General features: G+C 39.4%; 1 pseudogene; it reads right to left on the bottom strand.

Moving 5' to 3' along the window:
- Nucleotides 1-20,623, bottom strand: part of LOC118017150 — a 69,780-nt pseudogene extending 49,157 nt beyond the window's left edge.
- Nucleotides 20,624-21,047: the final 424 nt, after the last annotated feature.

Raw genomic sequence — 21,047 nt, 5'->3', positions numbered from 1 at the left:
TGACTGATTTCGCTTAGCATGATACACTTGAGCTCTATCCATGTCGTTGCAAATGGCAAGATTTCATTCTTTTTTATGGCCGAGTAATATTTCATTATATATATTTATATACCACCTCTTCTTTATCCATATTCATCCATTGATGGACACTTGGGCTACTTCCCTACTTTGGCTATTGTAGATAATGCTGCTATAAACATCAGGGTGCATGTATGCCTTCAAATTAGTATTTTTGTATTCTTTGGGCAAATACTTAGTAGTGTAATTGCTGAATCGTAGGGTAGTTCTATTTTTAACTTTCTGGGGAACCTCTGTACTGTTTTCCAGAGTGGTTGCACCAGTTTGCATTCCAACCAACAGTGCAAGAGGGTTCCCCCTTTTCCACTTCCTCGCCAACACCTGTTGTTTCTTGTGTTGCTGATTTTAGCCATTCTGACAAGTGTGAGGTGGTTTTGATTTGTATTTCCCTGATGATGAGTGATGTTGAGCATCTTCTCATGTGTCTATTGGCCATCTGTATATCTTTTTAGAAACATGTCTATTCATGTCTTCTGCCCATTTTTAAATTGGATTATTCATTTTGGGGGGTGTTGATTTTTATCAGTTCTTTATATATTTTGGATACTAACCCTTACCAGATATGCCATTGCAAATATCTTCTCCCACTCAGTAGGTTGCCTTTTAGTTTTGTTGATTTTTTCCTTTGCTGTGCAGAAGGTTTTTATTTTTATCATTGGGAAATACTTCAGTGCAAGGGAGTATGGATTTACTTTTTAATTGTACATGGATTTGTTTCATTAATTGTTTTCATTTTAGCAACCATCAACATTATCTTTGTGTTGCTATATAGAACTACAACATTATTCCAGGTTAATTGTGGGGAAAGTACTGTCCTACACTTAAACAAATGATAAACCTTAATGGCAGGAAGGGGATTTTTGTAGGAAAACAACAATTATTGCCAGGGAAAGTTTCAGCTGTGTGAAATCAATCAGTGAAGGATGAGGATGGCTAAGCTCCTTTCGAACTGAGGCGTTGGGCATCCTATGAATCAAAAGGCTGAGATGCAGTCACAGAGAGATCTGGGAAAGGAGTACCTTTGTGGCCAGTAGGAAAGAATTATTCACTTGTTTTCATACTGATTATGCGTGTTCATGCCCAGTGATTTTGGCATCAAGAATGGGAAAGGCTAACAATTTGGTATAAAACTATTCCATATCCCATTATATTAATGTGTTCTCAGTGTTCAAGTATCTAGTCCAATTTCAAACTAATAAAATGATCAGTGGTGTTAGTTGTTCACTTTCTGATCAAACTCCTGCAGTTAGATGAAGAGCTTCCAGACCTTTCTTGCCTCCTTGGAGGAAAAACCATCCCTCCCCAGTGAGCATCAAGAGTGAGACCCAGGGGTCAGAATGAGCCCATTCCTTCCCATGCCTCCAGGTCTCTATCAGCAGGAATGAAGAATGGACCTCACCTCCTTTCTACCACACTTTCTACCCTTCTTTTCTATACCTCCTCAGTACTCCCAGTCTTGCCACTCTTTGCCTTATGACAGGTAGACTGTGCAACAGAATTACCTTGGGGGCTTGTTCCAAATGTAGATCCCAGGTCTCTGTAAGATCATTGACTAGGAATTTCTGGGTAGGGGTCTCTGGAATCCACAATGTTACCAAGCTCCCCCATGATTCTTATATACACTGAAGTCTGAGAACTGCTGTTTCAAGAGTCTTAGACACAGAGAAACTGTAGATATTTCCTTGCAACCATATGGCATAAAGTTTGCAAAGTGCTTTTATACAGCAGCTCATTAGATCCCTAGAAGAATGAAATGAGATAACAAGAAAGGTATTGATATTTTATTTTATAAGTGGAGATAATGGGTACCTGTAATGCCCAATTTTTTTTAAAGATTGATTTATTTACTTATTTATTTATTTTAGAGGGGGCAGGGAGGAGCAGAGAGAGAGAGAAACTTAAGCAGACTCTGTACTGAGTGCAGAGCCAGACACGGGGCTCGATCTCATGACCCTGGGATCACAACCTGAGCCAAAACCAAGAATTGGACACTTAACTGCCTGCACAACCCAGGTTCCCCTATAATGCCCAATGTCTTGGTCAAACCATAGCAGAACTCAAAAACTCTTAATACAGCATGCTGCCTATGAATGATATTGGCTGTGGAATGATGAGATTTATAGTTTACTCCTTCTCTTACATTATCTCATTTATTCTTCCCATAAACCTGTGACGTAGATAAGGCAAATAGTATTAAATCTATTTGACAGAGGAGCAAACTGAGACTCAGAGGGTTGAAGTGAATTGCCCAAAGTTGTAAGCTAGAAAGTGGCAGAACCAGGACTCAAACTCAGGTTTTTCAAGTCCAAGTGCTGCCTGCTGTCTACTTTTTACTACTACTGAAATGACCAACAAATGAAGTTTCAATGAAGTATGAATATTTTTTCAATTTTTGATTGCTTACTATTTAATAAATCATGCTTATATCATAACACGTTTCTTATGTTTATCTGGCTTTCTCACTAGTGTAGCAAATAAAATCATTTCTTGATTCCACTGTCCTATTTTTATAACTGAGCATCATAAAACTTCTTATGAGATAGTTTTAAAAAAAATTTTATTTATTTTATTTTAAAGATTTTATTTGAGAGAGAGAGCAAGAGAGAGCACAAGTGGAAGGCTGGGGGAGAGGGACAGGGAGAGATAGACTCCCTGCTAAGCAGGAAGTCCGAAACTAGGCCGATCCCAGGACCCTGGGATCATGACCTGAGCCAAAGGCAGAGGTTTAACTGACTGAGCCACCCAGGTACCCCAAGATTTTATTAATTTGAGAGAGAGAGAGAGCACACAGGGGAGGGGCAAAGGTATGGGGAGAGAGAGAGAGAGAATCTCAAGCAGACTCCCTGCTGAGCACAGAAAGACTGATGCAGGGCTCAATCTCACAACCCTGAGATCATGACCTGACTGGAAACTAAGAGTCAGATTCTTAACCAATTGAGCCACCCAGGTGCCCCAAGATAGTTGTTTTAAAAGCTGTGGCTTTTAAGGTCATAGTAACTTTTGAAATATAGTAACCCAGTACCATTTCCCCATCCTTCTCCTCCCCTCCTCTTCCCAGCACTTGGCACTGTTGAACACCCCCCTTTCTTCCTGAAAACTTCTTTCTATGAAGTGGCATGCTCATGATTCATCTATGCTTCACTGGGTCCTTTTTATCCTTCCATACCAAAGATTTGTCTGTAATTGCCTTCTTTTTGCCTTCATGGATTTCTGCTTGGAAATACATACAGTTCCACAATATCAGTTATTAGAATTATTCTGATCACTCTCAAGTGTATCTCTCCAACTTTTCCCCTGACCTCCAGATCTATTCAGAATATTGAACATAGTGAATACTCACTAAATATTTCTTGAATTAAGTTTCCATTTGCTAACCATCTCATTTCCTGGGGAAAGATTTACTGAGTGTACACTAGATATCAGGTAATATTCTTAGGTGCTTGGGTTGTATCAGTGAATAAAACAAATTTACCCTTCCTGATGATACTTACTTTTTAGTGGCAGGAGACAGACAAACCATAAGCATAAAACATATAACATGTAGATTGTATGTGAGAAGCACTATGAAAAAGAAGAGAAAAGGACAGGATAAAGAGAATCGGGAGTGTAGTTAGCCAGGGTGGTAACAGGACTAGTGGTTGCGTTCTTGCATAGGGTGAGGGTGGTCAGGGCTGGCCTGGCTCAGGCAGAAACATTTGTAGAATTCTTAAAGGATGTGAGGGAATTAACTTGGAAAATATCTGGGGGAAATGCATTTTAGGCAGAGGAATAGCCACTGCAAAGACCTTAAAGCACGAATATGTCTGGTATACTCAAAGAATAGTGGTAGGAGAGAGGGTCAGAGAAGAAATGAGAAGTCAGATTGTTTAGGGTTTTGTCATGCTTTGGCTTTTATCCTTTGTGAAATGGGAAGCCATTGGAGAGTTTTGAGCAGAGGAATGAATGGCGTATTTTACAAGTTAATGGGTTATTCTGGTTACTGTGCTGAAAACAAGGTATAGGGTAGCAAGGATAGCTCTGAGAGACCAACTATAAAGCTATTTTCCAATCTGGGCAAAGTGTGATAGTGGACCAGAATGGTAGGAGTAGAGGTAATGGGAGATGGTCAACTTGTGGTTATATTTTGCATAGAGAGCCATTAGAATTTCCTGATGTATTAGCTATGTTTAGCCTGAACAACTAGAAAAATGGAGTTGCCATCAGTCGAGATTGGAAAGGTTGCAGGTAAAACAGGTTCAATGGGGGAGGATCGGGAGATCACATTTGGACACGATAAATTTGAGGCATCTATTTGATGTTCAGATTGGATAGGATTCTGGGATTCTGGAGTGATATTGGGCTGGAAATATGAACATGACTGTTGGTGCCATACAGATGGTGTTTACAGTCATGACCGGATGAGACCACTATGAGGATGAGCATGGATGGAGAAGACAAAAGGCTTAAGGACTGAATCCCAAGGCACAACAACATTACAAGTTTGAGGAGGAAAGGAAGAACCAAAGAAAGGAGACTAATATGTTTATCTGTGGGGTAGGAGGAAAAGCAAGAGAGTATAAAGTTTTAGAAAGTGAAAAAAAAATTATTAGGGTGGAGAGAGAGCATGGTTGCCTCCAATGCTGTTGTTAATTTAAGATGGTTGACCATTGGATTTAACAATGAGGTGGTCATTGGTGACCCTCACCTGAGCAGTTTTAGTAAAATAGCAGGGATGAAAGCCTGATCTGAGTGAGTGAACAAGCGGGGTGAGAAGAAACAATGCATATTGATTCAAACTCAAAGTGTCTAAAACTTGACTATTATCCTCTTTAAGCTATTCTTTCTCTAGGATATTTTATTTTTATTGGTGGCAACTGCATTCTCTCAATCACTCGTGGTCAAAGCCAAATCTTTTACTCATTTATTTCTCTCTTATCCCCCCACATTAATCAACTAACGAGTAAATTTTACAGAAAAGTACACTAGAAAAAATATGCATTTTAAAATCAAACACACCTAGTTAGCAAATTATTTGATCTCTTAGCCTCAGTTAAGGGGGATAATATTATTTACCACCTGGGATCCTTGTGGTGATTATATATATGTAAAATATATATAAAAAATAAAAATATATGATATAAAATTATATATATATATGCTCACATATAAAGCATCTAGAACAAAACAAGAGCTCAGAATGTGTTGTTTCCCTCCTGTGTGTCACTCAAAGGGTTTTAAGATATCTTCCTTTTTGCTACAACCTTAACCCAAGATGCCAAGGCCATTATTACTTATCTTTTTGTCAATGTAATCTATAATATTTCCCCCAGCTTCCCATTTTGCCCTTGTCCAGTACACTGTCAGACTAATCTCCCTAAACCACTGCTCAAACCATGTCACTTCTACAACTAAAAAAAAATTTTTAGTGACTCTCCATTACTTAGAATAAAGTTCAACATACTATATAAATAATGACAATATTTTGCTCCTGCATAATAGGTAGAGCTCCCCCCATCCCCACCCCAGAATTTGCCACAGTAGTTGGGCAAATGAGACCATTTGTTGATGCTTGTGCACGATTGTACATTGTGCTTTTGCTTATGTTCTTCCTTCCATTTGGTATTCCTGCTCCTCATCTCTACCTGTCAAACAGAACCTTATCCATTTTTCAAGGTTACCTCAAATGCTATGTTGGTCATGGAAACTTTCTGATCCACATCACCTACCCCATCTGCCAACCAAAAAATCTCTCCTCTACCTATCTATCCCTAAAGCATCTTGTATTTCTTTTAAAGAACACAAATCATTCCTTACTGTTTAATAATCATTTATGAATGTGGCAAAGCTCCCTTTCTAGAATATATGCTCTGCAAGGACAAAGATCAGGTATGATTGATTTTTGTGTTCAGTTAGCACTTAGGACAGACTCTGTACTTTGGAAGTATTCATAATGTGCATGTTGAATTGAATTATTGGGTCCCTTTATTGCATTTTTGGCTTTAAAATTGAAGTTATTGTCTTAAAAGTTACTTACGTCATTTGATCTTTAGTTGTTCATATTACTACCAGAGAGAATAAATCCCAAGAATAATCCAAAACTATAAAAAACAAAAATGCCTTGGCTGAAATTGATGCAACCCCCCTTCAAGCCTACTACAGTAAAATAGCATAGTCTTCTCTAATTCAAGTTGACCAAGTGATTTTGAAACTGAAATGCCTTTTCAGTCATTATTTATAAAAGTTATATTGACAGAAAACCAGTATGTTTCTATTGTTCTCAATGGGTTCAACATAAGTATTATCTATTCTCTCTTACCCTTTATCTCCTTACTATTTATTTCATCTTTCACTGCCAACTTAATTTAGTTGAAGGAACCAATAAAAAATAGTTGCTCCAAAATTGTTTGCAATTGTATCATAAACAAAAATTGTTAAAATACATTTAAAATAAATATTTTAACACCAAAGTCAGGTTAGTCAATATTTGAGTGAAATTATATGATACCAATTCCATCATCTTTGATTTACAGATTCAAGCTGGGAATGCCAGGATGTGAGTCTGGCAATAACTAGCAAATCCAAACATATCCCAAGAGCTTTTCTTTTTTGATGACATACACTAGTTTGATATATCAAAACTATTGTTTGTTCACAGGACCACTGACTAATTTACTAAAATGAAATATTTACCTATCTTGGCTGATTCTGAGGAGGGAGCAATATGCTCTCATGGACTGAATGTTTGTGTCCTTCCCCAAATTTATACATTGAAAATATGACTCCGGGACGCCTGGGTGGCTCAGTCGGTTAAGCGTCTGCCTTCGGCTCAGGTCATGATCCCAGGGTCCTGGGATTGAGCCCCACATCGGGCTCCTTGCTTGGCGGAAGCCTGCTTCTCTCTCTCTCCTTCTGCCTGCCACTCCTCCTGCTTGTGCTCTCTCTCTCTGTCAGATAAATAAAATCTTTAAAAAAAAAAAAAGAAAATATGACTCCTACTGTGATGGTACTTAGGGGTGGGCCTTTGCAAGGTGATTAAGTTTGGGTGAAGGCTTGAATATGAGGTCCTCATGATGGGATTAGTGACCTTCCAAGAAAAGAGACCTGAGTCTTTCTCCACCTTGTGGGGAACAGCAAGAAGGCACCCATGTGCAAACAGGAGAACTCTTGTCAGAAACAGGATCTCCAGGCACCCTGACCTTAGGCTTCCACTATGAGAAATAAATGTCTGCTTTTTAACCTACCCAGTCTGAGATATTTTGTTAAAGCAGTCTGAAGTAAGACAGTATCTATCTGTCATTTGTCTTCCAAACAAAGGCACTCCTATTGTCTTTTTCATTTTCACTAAAAACTCAGGCTAGTGAAGTCATCAGTGACTGCACACCCTTCACATTCAGCCAGTATTTCCTGAGTGCTTATCATGTTCCAGGCACAAGCTAGATGCTTTCACATGCATGAACTCATTTAATTGTCACAGGATTCTGGGAAGTGGGCGTTGCTACTCCCATTTTACAGATGGGAAAACTGTACTGCAGATAGGTTAAGTGATATAACTAGTAGTTGTTGCCTCCATAAAGGAAAGATCTGTTTTGTTTCATTAGTTGCTAGAATTTTAGTAGCTAGCACAGAGGTACTAGTATCTTAGTAAATACGGGTTTGATAAATTACTGATATTTAGTACGGGATAAAGCTGAATTCAAACACAGATCTTCTAATTCCAAGCCTTCTAATGCCCAGTACATTATGTCCTATATTAATATAGTTGATATTAATTAATGTGATAGTAATTAATGTTAATATATTATGTGTCCTATATTAAATTCATTATTTTAGAAATATTAAGGCTTTCCCATATTGTTTTAAAAGCTTAATCAGTTACTAAATGGTTTTATTATAAAGCCAACAAATGGTTGTAAAGATCTGATGGCTCAAAATTGTGTGATGTGAGAAATGCTCTGTGCCCCATATCAGAAGTAACTGCTATTTAGAGTTAGGTATATTTCCAGGGTCTCTGGGTGGCTCAGCTGGTTGAGCGTCTGACTCCTGATCTCAGCTCAGGTGTTGATCTCAGGGTTGTGAGTTCAAGCCTTGTGTTGGCCTCCACGCTGGGCATGGAGCCTACTTTAAAAAAAAAAAAAAGAGGTGTATTTCCTTCTAGACGTCCTAAGTGCACACATGGGGTATATATTTACCTACCTATACATTTTTAAAGATAAAAAAATGACATTCTCATGTTGTTTTGTGATTTTCTTTTAACTTTAAATCTATATTATAGTTATTTTTTATATCTTGCAGTTTATTTTATGACTATGTTGTAGTTCCTTATTTTTATGCATTGCTATTTAACCAGACCCCTACTGATGAATAGTTAGATTGTTTTAAAATTTCACTATTATAAACATGCTGTAATGAATACACATCTTTGAACATTTGTGACAGTATATCTGTCAGATAAATTATTTAGAAAAACTTACTGTTAGAGGAGGTCATAGGATGTGACTGCTGGTTGACCAGAGAGCTGGTCTGTCCTTGGAATGTATATTCTACCTACTATTGTATGACAGCTCTCTTGTACCTAAAATGTATGTTTTGTCTACTATGCCCATACTAGCAGCAGGCTGTTTCAAGGACGCAGCCTTCAGAGAGTAAGGCATTGAGACCAGGTGCACTGAATATGTGACTGAGCCCAGTTAAGGCCTCTCTATAAACTTTTGAGACTCTGGCAGGTGGGAATGGAGACTGATTATTCTCGTGGCCACTTAAGACAAGCCACACAGGTTCCTTTGCTTTTTGAATCTGTGTAGGGGGGGGCCGATTTGATATTATCTATAAATAGTAAAAAATTTGAATAATAAATTTCATCCAGGAAACTCCCCAAGGTGATGAACCAACACTGTGTCAAATGGTAAACATTTTTAGCATTTTGATATACATTGCCAAATTACCTTAACAAATGTGTTCCATTTTATATTTCCACTAATAGTGCATGAGAACTCCTTTTTAAATAAGTAACACATGTGAACACTGGGTACAATCCATTTATCTTTTCCAATATTATTGGTTAGAAAATGTGGCATTTAGAAAACTTATATTTAGCTACTTAACGATGAAATTATTGTTGACCGTCCGTATTCCTTTCTCTGTGTATAGCTTATTCTCTATCCACTAATTTCTGCCAAGTTTCCTATGGGGTTGTTGTTTTAGCATTGATTAGGAAATTCATTCTGAATGTTAAGTTTGTCTTTTGCCACTCATATATGTTTTTTATTTATGGGAATTTGGCTGAATGGACAAGTTTAATTTTCATTTGACCAGGTTTATCAATCTTTACTCCCCCCAGTGGTTTCTGGATTTCCTTTTACAATGAAAAAAGACCTTCCTAATTCAAAGATTTTTAAAAAAGATTTATTTATTCATTTGAAGGGGGGAGGGACAGAGGGAGAAATCTCAAGCAGATCCTCACCTCCACCCCACGGAGTGCAGAACCCCACATGGGGCTCATTCTCACAACCCTGAGATCATGACCTGAGCTGGAAGCAAGAGTGGATGCTTAACCAACTAAGCCACAGAGGTACCCCTCTAATTCAAAGATTTTTTTTTTAAGTCATTTATATTTTCTTCTGTAGTTTTTATCTTTATTAATGTTTCGGACTATGATTCATGTATTCATCAAACAAATATTTATCGTATACTAGCTGTGTGTCAGGCATCTTACTTTGGTGGATAAAACAGGCAAAAATGTCTGCATTTATGGAATAATGTTTGATCCACTTAGATATTCTTTTAATATACTCAATTTGCTATGATATTGTTAATTATTTTAGCATTGGATTAGTATTTGAGCTATATGAAATTTACTTTGATAACAGGAATGAGGTAGGAATACATTTTTGTTTTGTTTTTCTTTATAGGATTAGCTATCTCAACTAATTATTTTATCTTTTACTGTTGGTTTTCAAGTAGCACCCTTATGAAAAAGTAAATACCTGTAGGTACTTGGGTTTATTTCTAAACTCCATTCTGAACATTGACCCATAGTGTCTGTTTCTGAGCCAATACCATAATTTTAAAATTACTGTAGTTTATATAATAAATTTTGATTTCTGAAGGAACTAATTTCCCCTTGAAAGTCTTCTTTGACAGATTTATTTTCTGACTCTTACAACATACATAGTCTTCCAAATGAACTTTATAACTATTTCATCATGTTTTAAAAATTCTTGGTATTGTGATTGGGATCACATTGACTTTATGGATTCATTTAAATATAAATGATCACTATTCAATACTGAATCTCTTCACCCAGCTGGTTTTCATTTATTCGAGTCTTCTCTCATGTCCCACAATAAAGTTTTAAAGCTTTCCTCATATAGCTCTTGGGTTTATCTTATTTTGTGCACTCAGTTTTTATATTTTGGGTATTATTTTTAACAATATTATTTTTTCTATTTTATAATCTCTGTAGAAAGAACAACTATTGACTTTTGTAGATTAATTTTGTAACTTACTCCATTACTGTTTTTCCTTATTGTTTTTATGTTTTTTTCTTTAGTTTTTCAAGTACTCAATGATTGTCATCTATAAATAATGGAAAAATTTGCTTTGTTCTTTCCACTATTTACACCTTATTTTATTTTCTTATTTAAATGCACTGGCTCACTCTTGCAGAACACTTATAAATAGTTGTGCCATTATTTGGGATCCTTGTCTGGGTCTTGACTTATACAGAATTGCCTTTATTACTGCTTTGCTATGAATATTATTGCTGGCTTTGGAGTTTATGCATATATTATTATATCATGTTAAAGAATTATCCATCTCTCTCTTTTTTTTTAAAGATTTATTTATTTATTTGAGAGAGAGAGAGTGTGTGTGTGTGTGACCAAGGGGAGGGGCAGAGGGAAAGAATCTCAAGCAGACTCCCTGATGAGTGTGGAGCCCCACTCGGGGTTGGATGGCATGATCAATGAGATCATGACCTGAGCGAAACCAAGGGTTGGATGCTTAGCCAACTGAGCCATCCAGGTGCTCCTGCATCTCTTTCTATTTCACTAGGGTTTTTAAATTAGTAAAAGATGTCAAATTTTGTTACGTGCTTTGTATTACTTCATCTCATTTGATTAATAGGCATACTATTTTAGTAAATTCCCTAATAGTAAGCTATTATTATTCCACTGTGGAGATGAATCTAACTATGTTATGGTGTATTATTTTTTAATGTACTACTGATTTCTATTTGTGAATTTATTTATTTATAAATGGAAATATGCTATTATAGCATAAATATTTATTTGCGACTTGCTTTTTTTTGGACTCGGCAATGTTTTGGTGATCTTTCTTATGTGAACATATTGATCCACCCCTTTCTTTTTGTCTGCTGCATAAAATTTCATAGCATGGATAAATTGCAATATATGTAATCACTCCTGTGTTGAAGGACATTCAAATTTTTCCTTTTTGGTTTTTATTTGGCTATTACTAACCATTATTGATATTTCTAACAATGCTGCAATGTGATCCTTACACATATAGCCTAATCTATGTGCAGAATTTGGGGGTGTGGGTGGGGAAGATGCTGAGGAGTAGAATTCCTGAGTAATGAATTATGTGCATTTAAATACACATTGCCAAATTGACCTCTTCTTTTAAAAGAAGATTTTATTTATTTGAGAGAGAGAGAGAACGAGCCAGAGGGGAGGGGCAGAAGGAGAGGGAGAAGGAGACACTCAGCTGAGCAGGGAGCCTGATGCAGGACTTGATCCCAGGAGCCTGGGATCATGACCTGACCCGAAGGCAGACGCTTAACTGACTGAGCCACCCAGGAGTCCCCAAATTGACCTCTTAAATGGCTATAATAATTCACACTGTCATTAGTAATGACTGTGATATCTACTCCCTACACCCATACCAAAGCTGATACCCGCAAGCAATTTTATATTTTACTAATCTCTGTAATAAATTTTTTAAAAGTATCTTCATGGCATTACAATTTGCATTTTTCCTTTTTCTATTTTGTGAATTTCGCATTCATGTTCTTTGCCAATTTTTCTATTGGGTTGTTTGTCTTTTTTGTATCAATTTGAGGAGTTCCTTATAACCTCTGTATTTTAATCTCTTGCCTGTTATATATTTTGCAGTTATTTCCCCTTCCCCATTTTGTTTTTTATCTTTTACTTTATGATGTCCTTTCTTATAAATAGTACATGCTATGTAGTCTTTGGAAAACTCTGCTGTACACTTGTAGGAGACTATGAAAAAGGCACATGACATCTTAGAATTATTGGGAAAATAGCTTTGGCCCGAAAGGATCTCAGGTCTCCAGGTCAGATTCTGAGAGCCACAGCTCTCAACCTTCCCACACCTTTGAAAATAATTATATTTACTAAATTTATATCAAAATCTTCTTACTTGAATGTGGTATCTATTTCCTGCTATAACCCTGAATGATGAACCTATCCTGTCTGGATACCAAAGGACAGTCCAAGGGGATGGAGGGAAGGCAGGGGACATGGGATAGGGATAGGGAAGGAGGGAGGAGTGGGGGGAAGAGAGAGAGAGAGAGAGAGAGAGAGAAAAGAGCAAGTTCTCTTTAGTCCCAGAGGACAGAGCTGTCGCAAACCCATTTAGGGTGCAGACGCACAAACAAAGGCTAGGTGGCGTTCTAGAGCTGGCAGGAGAAGGCCCTGACATTCAGCTTTTCTGAGCCTAACTCATCTCTTAAGTTATGGATGCCGAGTCAAGTGCCAATGGGCCTAGGTGACCTCACAGTAGAAGCTTAGTATGAGTAATTGGGCCCAGGCTGGATAAGAGAAATGACAGATAGATGTCAGGGGCCCCGGTCAGTGGGAGCCAACGAAATGTTGAGTCATCTGGGAGCTTTTTTTTGGGATCTGATTAGGATGGGAAACACCGGGTCATATGAGTGCAGACTTGCTCATGAATGGTAGCAGGCAAAACAGGTGGACAAGGGACATCTCTCCCAGAGCAGAAGAGGCAGATGACATTGCCCCGGCTGTTTCCTGCTTTCATGGAAGATGTGAAAGACACAGCCTTTCCCCAGTTACCCAGATACCTTCTTAGGGAGAGTAACGAGGGGAGAGAAGCCTACCTGAGAGACATTTTGTTCCAGGAAGACCATAGGCATTTCCTAAAGGGACTGTCTAAATGATTAAATCTTGGTGATTGTCAAAGTTGGGTTGGATATTTCATTCTTTTTTTCTCCATTAACTTCTGGTTGAGTGACATTACTCTAAAGGAAGACCATATTAGTTACAGAAAATATAAAGGAGCTATATTTTTCTCTCCATCTGCACAAAAGTTCGCCATACTGTGGTTTTTTTTTTATTCCAATACTCTCCTATTTGCAAAGTCAGACTCTCCCTACAGTCCCTAGCCCTCTTGGCATATATCCAATCTCATTAGCGCTCAGAGGTTTTATTTATAGATGACAGCCCCCATAAATGGTGCCTCCATTTTGTTTACTTATGGCAGCAATTTTCTGCCTCAAATTCATTTCTTAACCCCAGGGCAGAGTTTCCAGGTGCTGCCTTCCGGCTTGAGCCAAGACTTTGCAGCACCAGACCTGATGTCTTTGGAGTTTAGGCTATGGTCTGATGCATCCCGACAGAGACAAACAATTCTTGATCTTGGAGTGGTTAAATTGTGCTTGGATCCAATCTGCTGAATCGTAGAACTGAATGAGAAATAGATCCACATACACTGGGAGTGGTGGGAGTAAGGATAGCCCAATAATTACCTCACTATAATTACCTCACTAATCTCAGCACTGACTTTATATGAGACCTGGGCCAAGTCCCCGTATACCTTGGTTTCTTAGGTGTTCTGTCAAAGGTGGAAAACAATACCTGTCCTACCTACGTAATTATATGGACAGAATTTAGAAGTTTAACTGTAATGGTGGCAGATGTCAAGATTAAAAACAAACCAGGCGGATGGACTTCCAGGCTACAAATCAGGGTCTGGGAAATCTATTTTAGCCAACGTAGTTTCATTCGAAGTAATTTTCTTCATAAAATGCATAATACTTGATTTTATTTTTCCAAGGATGATTGTACACATTTAGCTACTCCATCTTTCCTTCCTTTTCCTACTTCCCCTATGGGATTCAGACAGAAGCTCATCTCAGAATAAAACTCCACAAAACTTTTTTCTAACTAGTTCTTGCTCATGTATTCCCTAAACAAGCATTTTTAAGACAGAGCTTGCCAGAAAGGCAGCTCAATTTTTAGGCACCGGTTTGAAATCAATAATGTGTATTTTTTAAATAACCATTTTAGCTCAGAGAAAAACGTGCGAGTTAGGGGATTGGATTTGAAATAAATCCAAAACTGATTGCAACCTGGGAAAGCATGCTGTTAGGTGAAAATAAGGGAGCAGTGTGATTCTCATTAGCAGAATGACCAGATTTGAAATAACACAGCAGAGAGGAAAGATCTACCCTGTTTAGCTGTCTCTCAGTGCTCTTACCATTAGTGAATACTGATGTGTCTCAATTCTTTGTAACACGGAGCCAGTTCCTCTAATGCCCTAGTGTGAATGAGGCAACCTGGGAGATGTATTTTTTCTTCTGGTCTACAAATCTAGATAAATTAATTTCCTACTTAATAATTAATAAACAGCTAACTACATAAAGACAGGAGCAGAGTTAAGGAAGGCCTCAGGGATTGACTGACTGTGTAGCACAATGACATCCAGAACTGAGGCTGTTTCTCTCTCCTCTGCCAGCGTCAGTGTCCGCTTCATCCTCAGATTCAGAAGGAGATGGGGGCAGCAGTTCCAGACGTCACACCAAACATCGAAACGTGTAGATAAAGAAAAGAGAACATTTATTTTGTGCCCTTTCTTTATGAGTGCAGAAGTCCTCAAATGACTACTCCTCTGTGTCAGAGTCTGCTTGCTGTCCCCCAATATCTGCCTGCCCCTTCTTCCTCAATAATGAAACCCCAGATTTCTTAGCTGGACACATGACTGCCCAGAATAAAGATTTTATGGCTAGACGTGGCCATGTACCTGAGTTCTAAGCCCTGGGATCTGAGAAGAGTTGGGAAGGAACTTTAAAGGTGGGGGCAGACTCTTCTTTACCTTTTTTCCTTTGGCTGGAAGGTGAATGTAATGAGTGCAGCTCGCTGATGATGGTGAAGCGTGAGTGACTTTGAGAATGGTAGGTCTATGCGGCGGAGCAACAAGATAGGAGTGCCCCACTCAATCTGAGCGATGACCTTCTGAGTTCTTGAACATTTTTTTTCTTCTAACCTTTTACTTAAATTCCAGCTAGCTAACATACGAGCTGTATTATTAGTTTTGGGTGTAGAATTTAGTGACTCAATACATCCATACAACAGCCGGTACAACCCTATTGTCTACTCTAGGAGGTAAATCATAGATGAAAACTCTGGTTTTCAAGGGGTCTCACTTTCAGGGGATAGATTGTAGGCTGGGGGGTAAATTTTGTCTTTATAGGCCCCAGGTTCCCTGTAAGAGAATTGTACGGCCCAAAGGAATCTTGCTGGAGAACATTACTTTTATTCTCATTGAATGGTCAAATCGGGAACCTCATTGGCTAAAGACTGAAATGTCCATCCCATGTGTTTTAGTTTGGGTTCCCCCAGAAGCCCACTTAGCGATAAGGACTCAAATACAAGCAGTTTCTTTTTGAGGTGCAGGGCGCAGTGTTAGGGAAGGAGGCATGTGAGACAGGAAGGGAAGGAAGCTTAGAAAGGGTGTGTTGTCAACCCAAATGGCACCAAGGGCACTGGAACTAGGAAGAAGATAGAATCCCTCCCTCTGAGTTATCTTACCTGATTCCCTCTCTGAGGGAGAGCAAAATATCTATACATCATCTCCTGGAACTCATTGGTTTAGGACACTTGAGGAAGGTGTAGTAGAGAGATCATATACCCACTGTGAAGTGCTGAGGCCTGAGGGATAGGAGTAGGGCCCTGGGAGCTTCTGTGATGTGGTATATATTCAAAGGGGGTTATTTGCATGCCCATCCAGTAATACCTGCCTTTGTATATACCAGCGAAAGTAGGACATCAGACCAGGAATGAATAGATGGATTATATCCTACACTGGAGAACTGTTTCAGAAGCTTACATAATTTTTAAGCTGAAAGGGGCCTTGGAGGGAAACTAGTTCCATTTCTTCATTTTGCTAGTGAAACACTGAGGCTCTAGGGGCTGCCTGTGGTTACAGAGCACTTAGGTGCAACACCAGGCAAATGCCCACGTCTTCTGACTCTGTGCAATGTAGAATTGGCCTTGAGAGGTGGGCAGCAGAAGACTTTTCTCTCCCCAAATCGCCACTTAACTCCTTCTCCTCTTCTTTTATAAGGACAATTGATTTAAAAAAAATATTATGCAAAGACAGCTTCAAACTCCCCCCTCCCCCATTCAAGCTACATGACAGTCCTATGCCCTTCCAACATAGACATTCCAGAGCATGTCTTGGTCTAGGACCCTAGAATTTTTAACACTCTGGTTGAGAAGAAAATAGGAGGTGGCTTAGGTTAAACAAAGTTAACAGAAAGAGCTTCTCTGAAGTTATTTAAGCATTAAACTGCATTTGAGAACTGTTGAGAAAACTTGCAGGAAAGAAAAAGGCAAAAACTAGTTCACACCTGAGCAGGCGTTTATTCTGTTGAACTGACTATAGTCAGCAGCCGTCTCAACATGTGGAACTGTGATGACCGGGTTCTTGCTTTTAAAAGGTTCACAATGCTGCTTTCCACACAGGCAGGGTTTTTCCATGTAAGTTGGAACAAGTCGGTCTGGTAGTTGTTCTTTTTTTTGATTACAAAGTGATGATAACATCTCTCTTGTAGACAGGCTTTACTCGTCAAAACCGCTGCCTCCACTGGCTTTTAATTGGATCCTTGTGAGGTGGGTCAGGCCCATAGATATTCTTATCCCCATTTTAGAGACTGAGAGAGGAAATGAGGGCATGAAGGCATCTGGCCCTGGGCTGGGAGCTGGCGGGGACAGCAGCCAGAGCTCCATTGACAAGAGGGCTCTTTAAGGGCCATTTAGTTGGCCTTTAACTCAATTAGTCCCCCAAGTGTTGTTTTTTATGCTTGCATTTATGTCCTTGATCTCACCAAGTGGAAATTGTGGTTCTGTCCAGGACAGTCTTGTTGCTCACCCAACGCAAGGACATGGACCCATGCATCTTTTTGAAGCCTCTTTCAATGATTTTATTCCCTATATTTATGCGTACATCTTAAAACTAAAGAAGGTTTGTGGCTTCAGAATCCCTAGACCTGGGATCTGCTAACTACTCAATGAGTGACCTTGCGAGATCAGGTCACATGCCTCAGACTTGGTTCCCGCATCTATAAAATAGGGTTGCTGTGAGAATTACAGATAGTAAATGATGCAAACCATTTAGCACAATGCTTGAGTACTCCATATCTAGACTATGGCTAGTCCTGTTGCTTCTATCCTCCAAACATCGTGTATCTAGAATTTAACCACTCTCATCACTCCTCAGCTAAAGCTTAAAGCCACCCTTGTCCCTCGGGTATTATAGTGAGTGACAGCGCCTATCTAAACTTTGTTTCTGGGGAGCCTGGTGGCTGAGTCAGTTAAGCATCTGCCTTCGGCTCAGGTCATGATCGCAGGGTCCTAGGATTGAGCCCTACGCCGGGCTCTCTGCTCAGCGGGAGCCTGCTTCTCCCTCTCCCTGCTGCATCCTCCTGCTAGTACTCTCTCTCTGTAAAATAAATAAATTAAATCTTAAAAAAAAACACAAAACTATTTCCACCCATTCCCTTCCTCCACTTTATTGTCAACAAAAAGACCAGAGTGAATCTTTTGAAATGCAAATTAGATAATAAGGAAACTCTCCTCAAAGCCCCCTAGTGGCTTCCCATCCACCCAAATCCAATGTCCTCACTGTTGCCTACAGAATCCTACAGGACCTGGCCCTTAGCCATCTCTGCAATGTCTTTCCCTCCCCCTCTCCTCTTGCTTTCTCTGTTCCGGCTACTTTGTCTTCTTTGCCACATCTCAGTCTGAGCAAGTTCCTGCCTCAGCCTCTTCACATTTATTTATTTATTTATTTATTTTTAAAGATTTTTATTTATTTGACAGAGACACAGCGAGAGAGGGAACACAAGCAGGAGTGGGGGAGGGAGAAGCAGGCTTCCGGCAGAGCAGGGAGCCTGATGGGGGTGGGGGGGGGGGGACTTGATCCCAGGACCCTGGGCCCAAGACAGATGCTTAACGACTGAGCCACCCACATGCCCCAGCCTCTTCACATTTAATGTTCCCTCTTCCTGGAAAAAAATTTCCTTCAGATTCACTGCCTGGTTCACTCCCTCACTTCCTTTGGGTTTGTGCTGAAATATTACCTTACCCATCCCCTTCCCAACCTCCTGTATATCAGTGTGTGATGCATCTATTAATTTCCTATTAATTCAAGCAACAGATGCTCTATCAGTATTTAAGATGGTTAGTAAATTATAATAAAAAGAACAGCTTACATGCCATGAATTTTGCTTTCCCTGGTGGGTGGCAATCTATCTTCTTGGTATACTCTGTCGCCTGCAATAGATCTTAGCTCAGATGATGCCTCCAGCAAGAAATCTTCCTTGATCAGTCAGGGCAGAAGTGATTCTTCACTTCTCAGTGATCAATTTGTACCATTCCCTTTTCCCTTGCGTTGTCGTTTTTATAAGTATCTTCTCTTAAACATAATAAGACATCGGACATATCATGTACAACTTTATATAATGCAATATTTGTAGGACAACCTCTCTTGTAATCCACTTTAGATATTTAGGAAAAGTTACATACGCAAGTTACATATACATACATATTCAAGTTGTATAAATGAATTCACATTGATGAGTAAGTGTTATTTGGGATGGGTCATAGAGCCCAGAACCCAAAATCTCAGAGTTAGTATTTTCAAGGAAAAATTAGGTGGAGGAGAAAAATGAAAATATTAAACTACAAAAGTCAATTAAATGTATAATAAAAAAAAGACTATATGAATATAAGGCTGAATTGTATGGAGCTATCTCCATGGGTCCACAGATCTATGTCATATAAATATGACAAACTGACATATTTATAAAGAGTTTTGGTAAGAAGGTCATTTCTTCTTACTTCTTTACAGTAATTCTATGTTTCTTATTTTCTCTATGCTTTTGTTTACTATGTCTTAGAAATATTAGTAACAAAATAATTTTCCTGTGCTATAGAGAAGAAAGACTTGTATATTGCAGTTCTTTTTGGACTATCATGGTAGTTCTATATTGATGTAATTTTTTGTGATCATGGTACTTTAAGTTTGATTGTCTTGTGTGGAAAAGCCTCAGGCACTGACCTAAGTCCTTTTTCACTTAATTCTTAAAACAGCCCTATGGGGCAGGTAGGTATTAGTTAATCACATCATGTTACTCTCATGTTTAAAAACCCTCTAATGGCTCCCCATTTCACTTACAGGAACCTCAAACTCTTACTGTCCTTATGGGACCCACCCGCCAGGACCCTGTCCATTTCTTCTACTCCGTCTCTTATCGACTCTTTCACCTTGCTTCACGCTATATGGCCTGGTCTCCATCTGTCCTTGAACATGCCTAAACAAGCTGCTTCCTGACTTGCCTTGCTGTTCCTTCTGCCTGGAATGCTGTAATCAGACCTTTCTGTGACTATCTCTTTGTCCTTATTAAGTTTCACCTTAAATTTTAGTTTCTCATTAGACTTTTGTTTTAAGAAAAAATAGCAACCAAAAACCCTTTGTATGGGGTTGTCAGATTTAGCAAGTAAAAAATACAAAACCCAGTTAAACTTGAATATCAGATAAGCAACAAATGGCATTTTAGTGTGTGGTGTACAAATTCTGGACATACCTATACTCAAAGAGTATCTGCAATTTAAACTTAACTGGATGTCCTGCAATTTATCTGGCAACCCTACCTCCAGAGCCACTCTGTTATGGTACCCTGTTTAATTTTCTTAACCAACTGAGCCACCCAGGCGCCCCTCCTGTTTAATTTTCTTCATGGGACTTTTCTTTTTAGAAATTCTGTTTACTGTTCGACTCTCCTATCGGAAGATGGGCTCCATGAGAGTGGGGCCCTGTCTGCCCTGTTCACAGCTTCATCCTCACAGCCTCTCATATTGCCTGACACATAGTAGGTGCTCAATAAATATTTGTTAAGTATTTGTTATAAAGATTTAAAAAAAAAAAAGACTAAAAAGCCAGGATGGTAAGATCTCGAGGGCATACTGTTAGCTAGAGGAGACTGGAATCAGACAGTATGGTGCCAAAGCCCAGGGAACTCTTCCGTGTTTTCCACATTTAATGGTGTGGAGGGCAGTGGACGAGGGAAGGGACACGGTGTCACCTGCTTTTCAAGAAGCACTCTTAGTAGAATCGGAAGACCCTTGGATCAGTAGATTTAGGGAGAAGCAAGGTCTGAACGAGGAAAACAAACCCTTTTCCATTTGCCTTGCAACGAAGCAAAGGAAGTAAATGCACTTGGATTTAAACAAGATTCTCTGCGTTTGGAATGGTGTGAGAGGTAGTGGACATCCTCCATATCCTCGTCCACCATAAACTCCCTGCAACTTTAGGGCTGGCTAATTTACGGTCAGACTCCGGAAACCTCTAGACCTGGATCACAAAAGGAACTACCGGTGTACATGCAAATAAAGAGCAAGGAGGCTGGATGGGATGAAGTCAAGACAGAAGAAATCAAACTCTCTTGTTGGATCCAGGACACGAAACGGGGCGGGAGCAGCAGTGTTCAGCCCCAGAATTCGGTCAGGTTCACCTTTCGGTATGGACGCTCTGTGCCCCACAGGACCCACCCAAGGCGCATAATCTTCTCTCTAGCTCACTTCATTGGACCAAGACACTAGCCGGCGCGCGCGTCCAGCCATCGGCCCAAAGAGAGCTACGTGGGGAGCTGTGGCCAGATCCTGGGGAGCAACCTGGCGCTGGTCCCTACCCATCTCCACCCG

The sequence above is a fragment of the Mirounga leonina genome, unplaced genomic scaffold (genome assembly GCF_011800145.1).
Source record: "Mirounga leonina isolate KUSES-001 unplaced genomic scaffold, KU_Mleo_1.0 Mir_168, whole genome shotgun sequence".
NCBI lineage: Eukaryota > Metazoa > Chordata > Mammalia > Carnivora > Phocidae > Mirounga > Mirounga leonina.
This window is presented reverse-complemented; position numbering and strand designations above follow the sequence as displayed.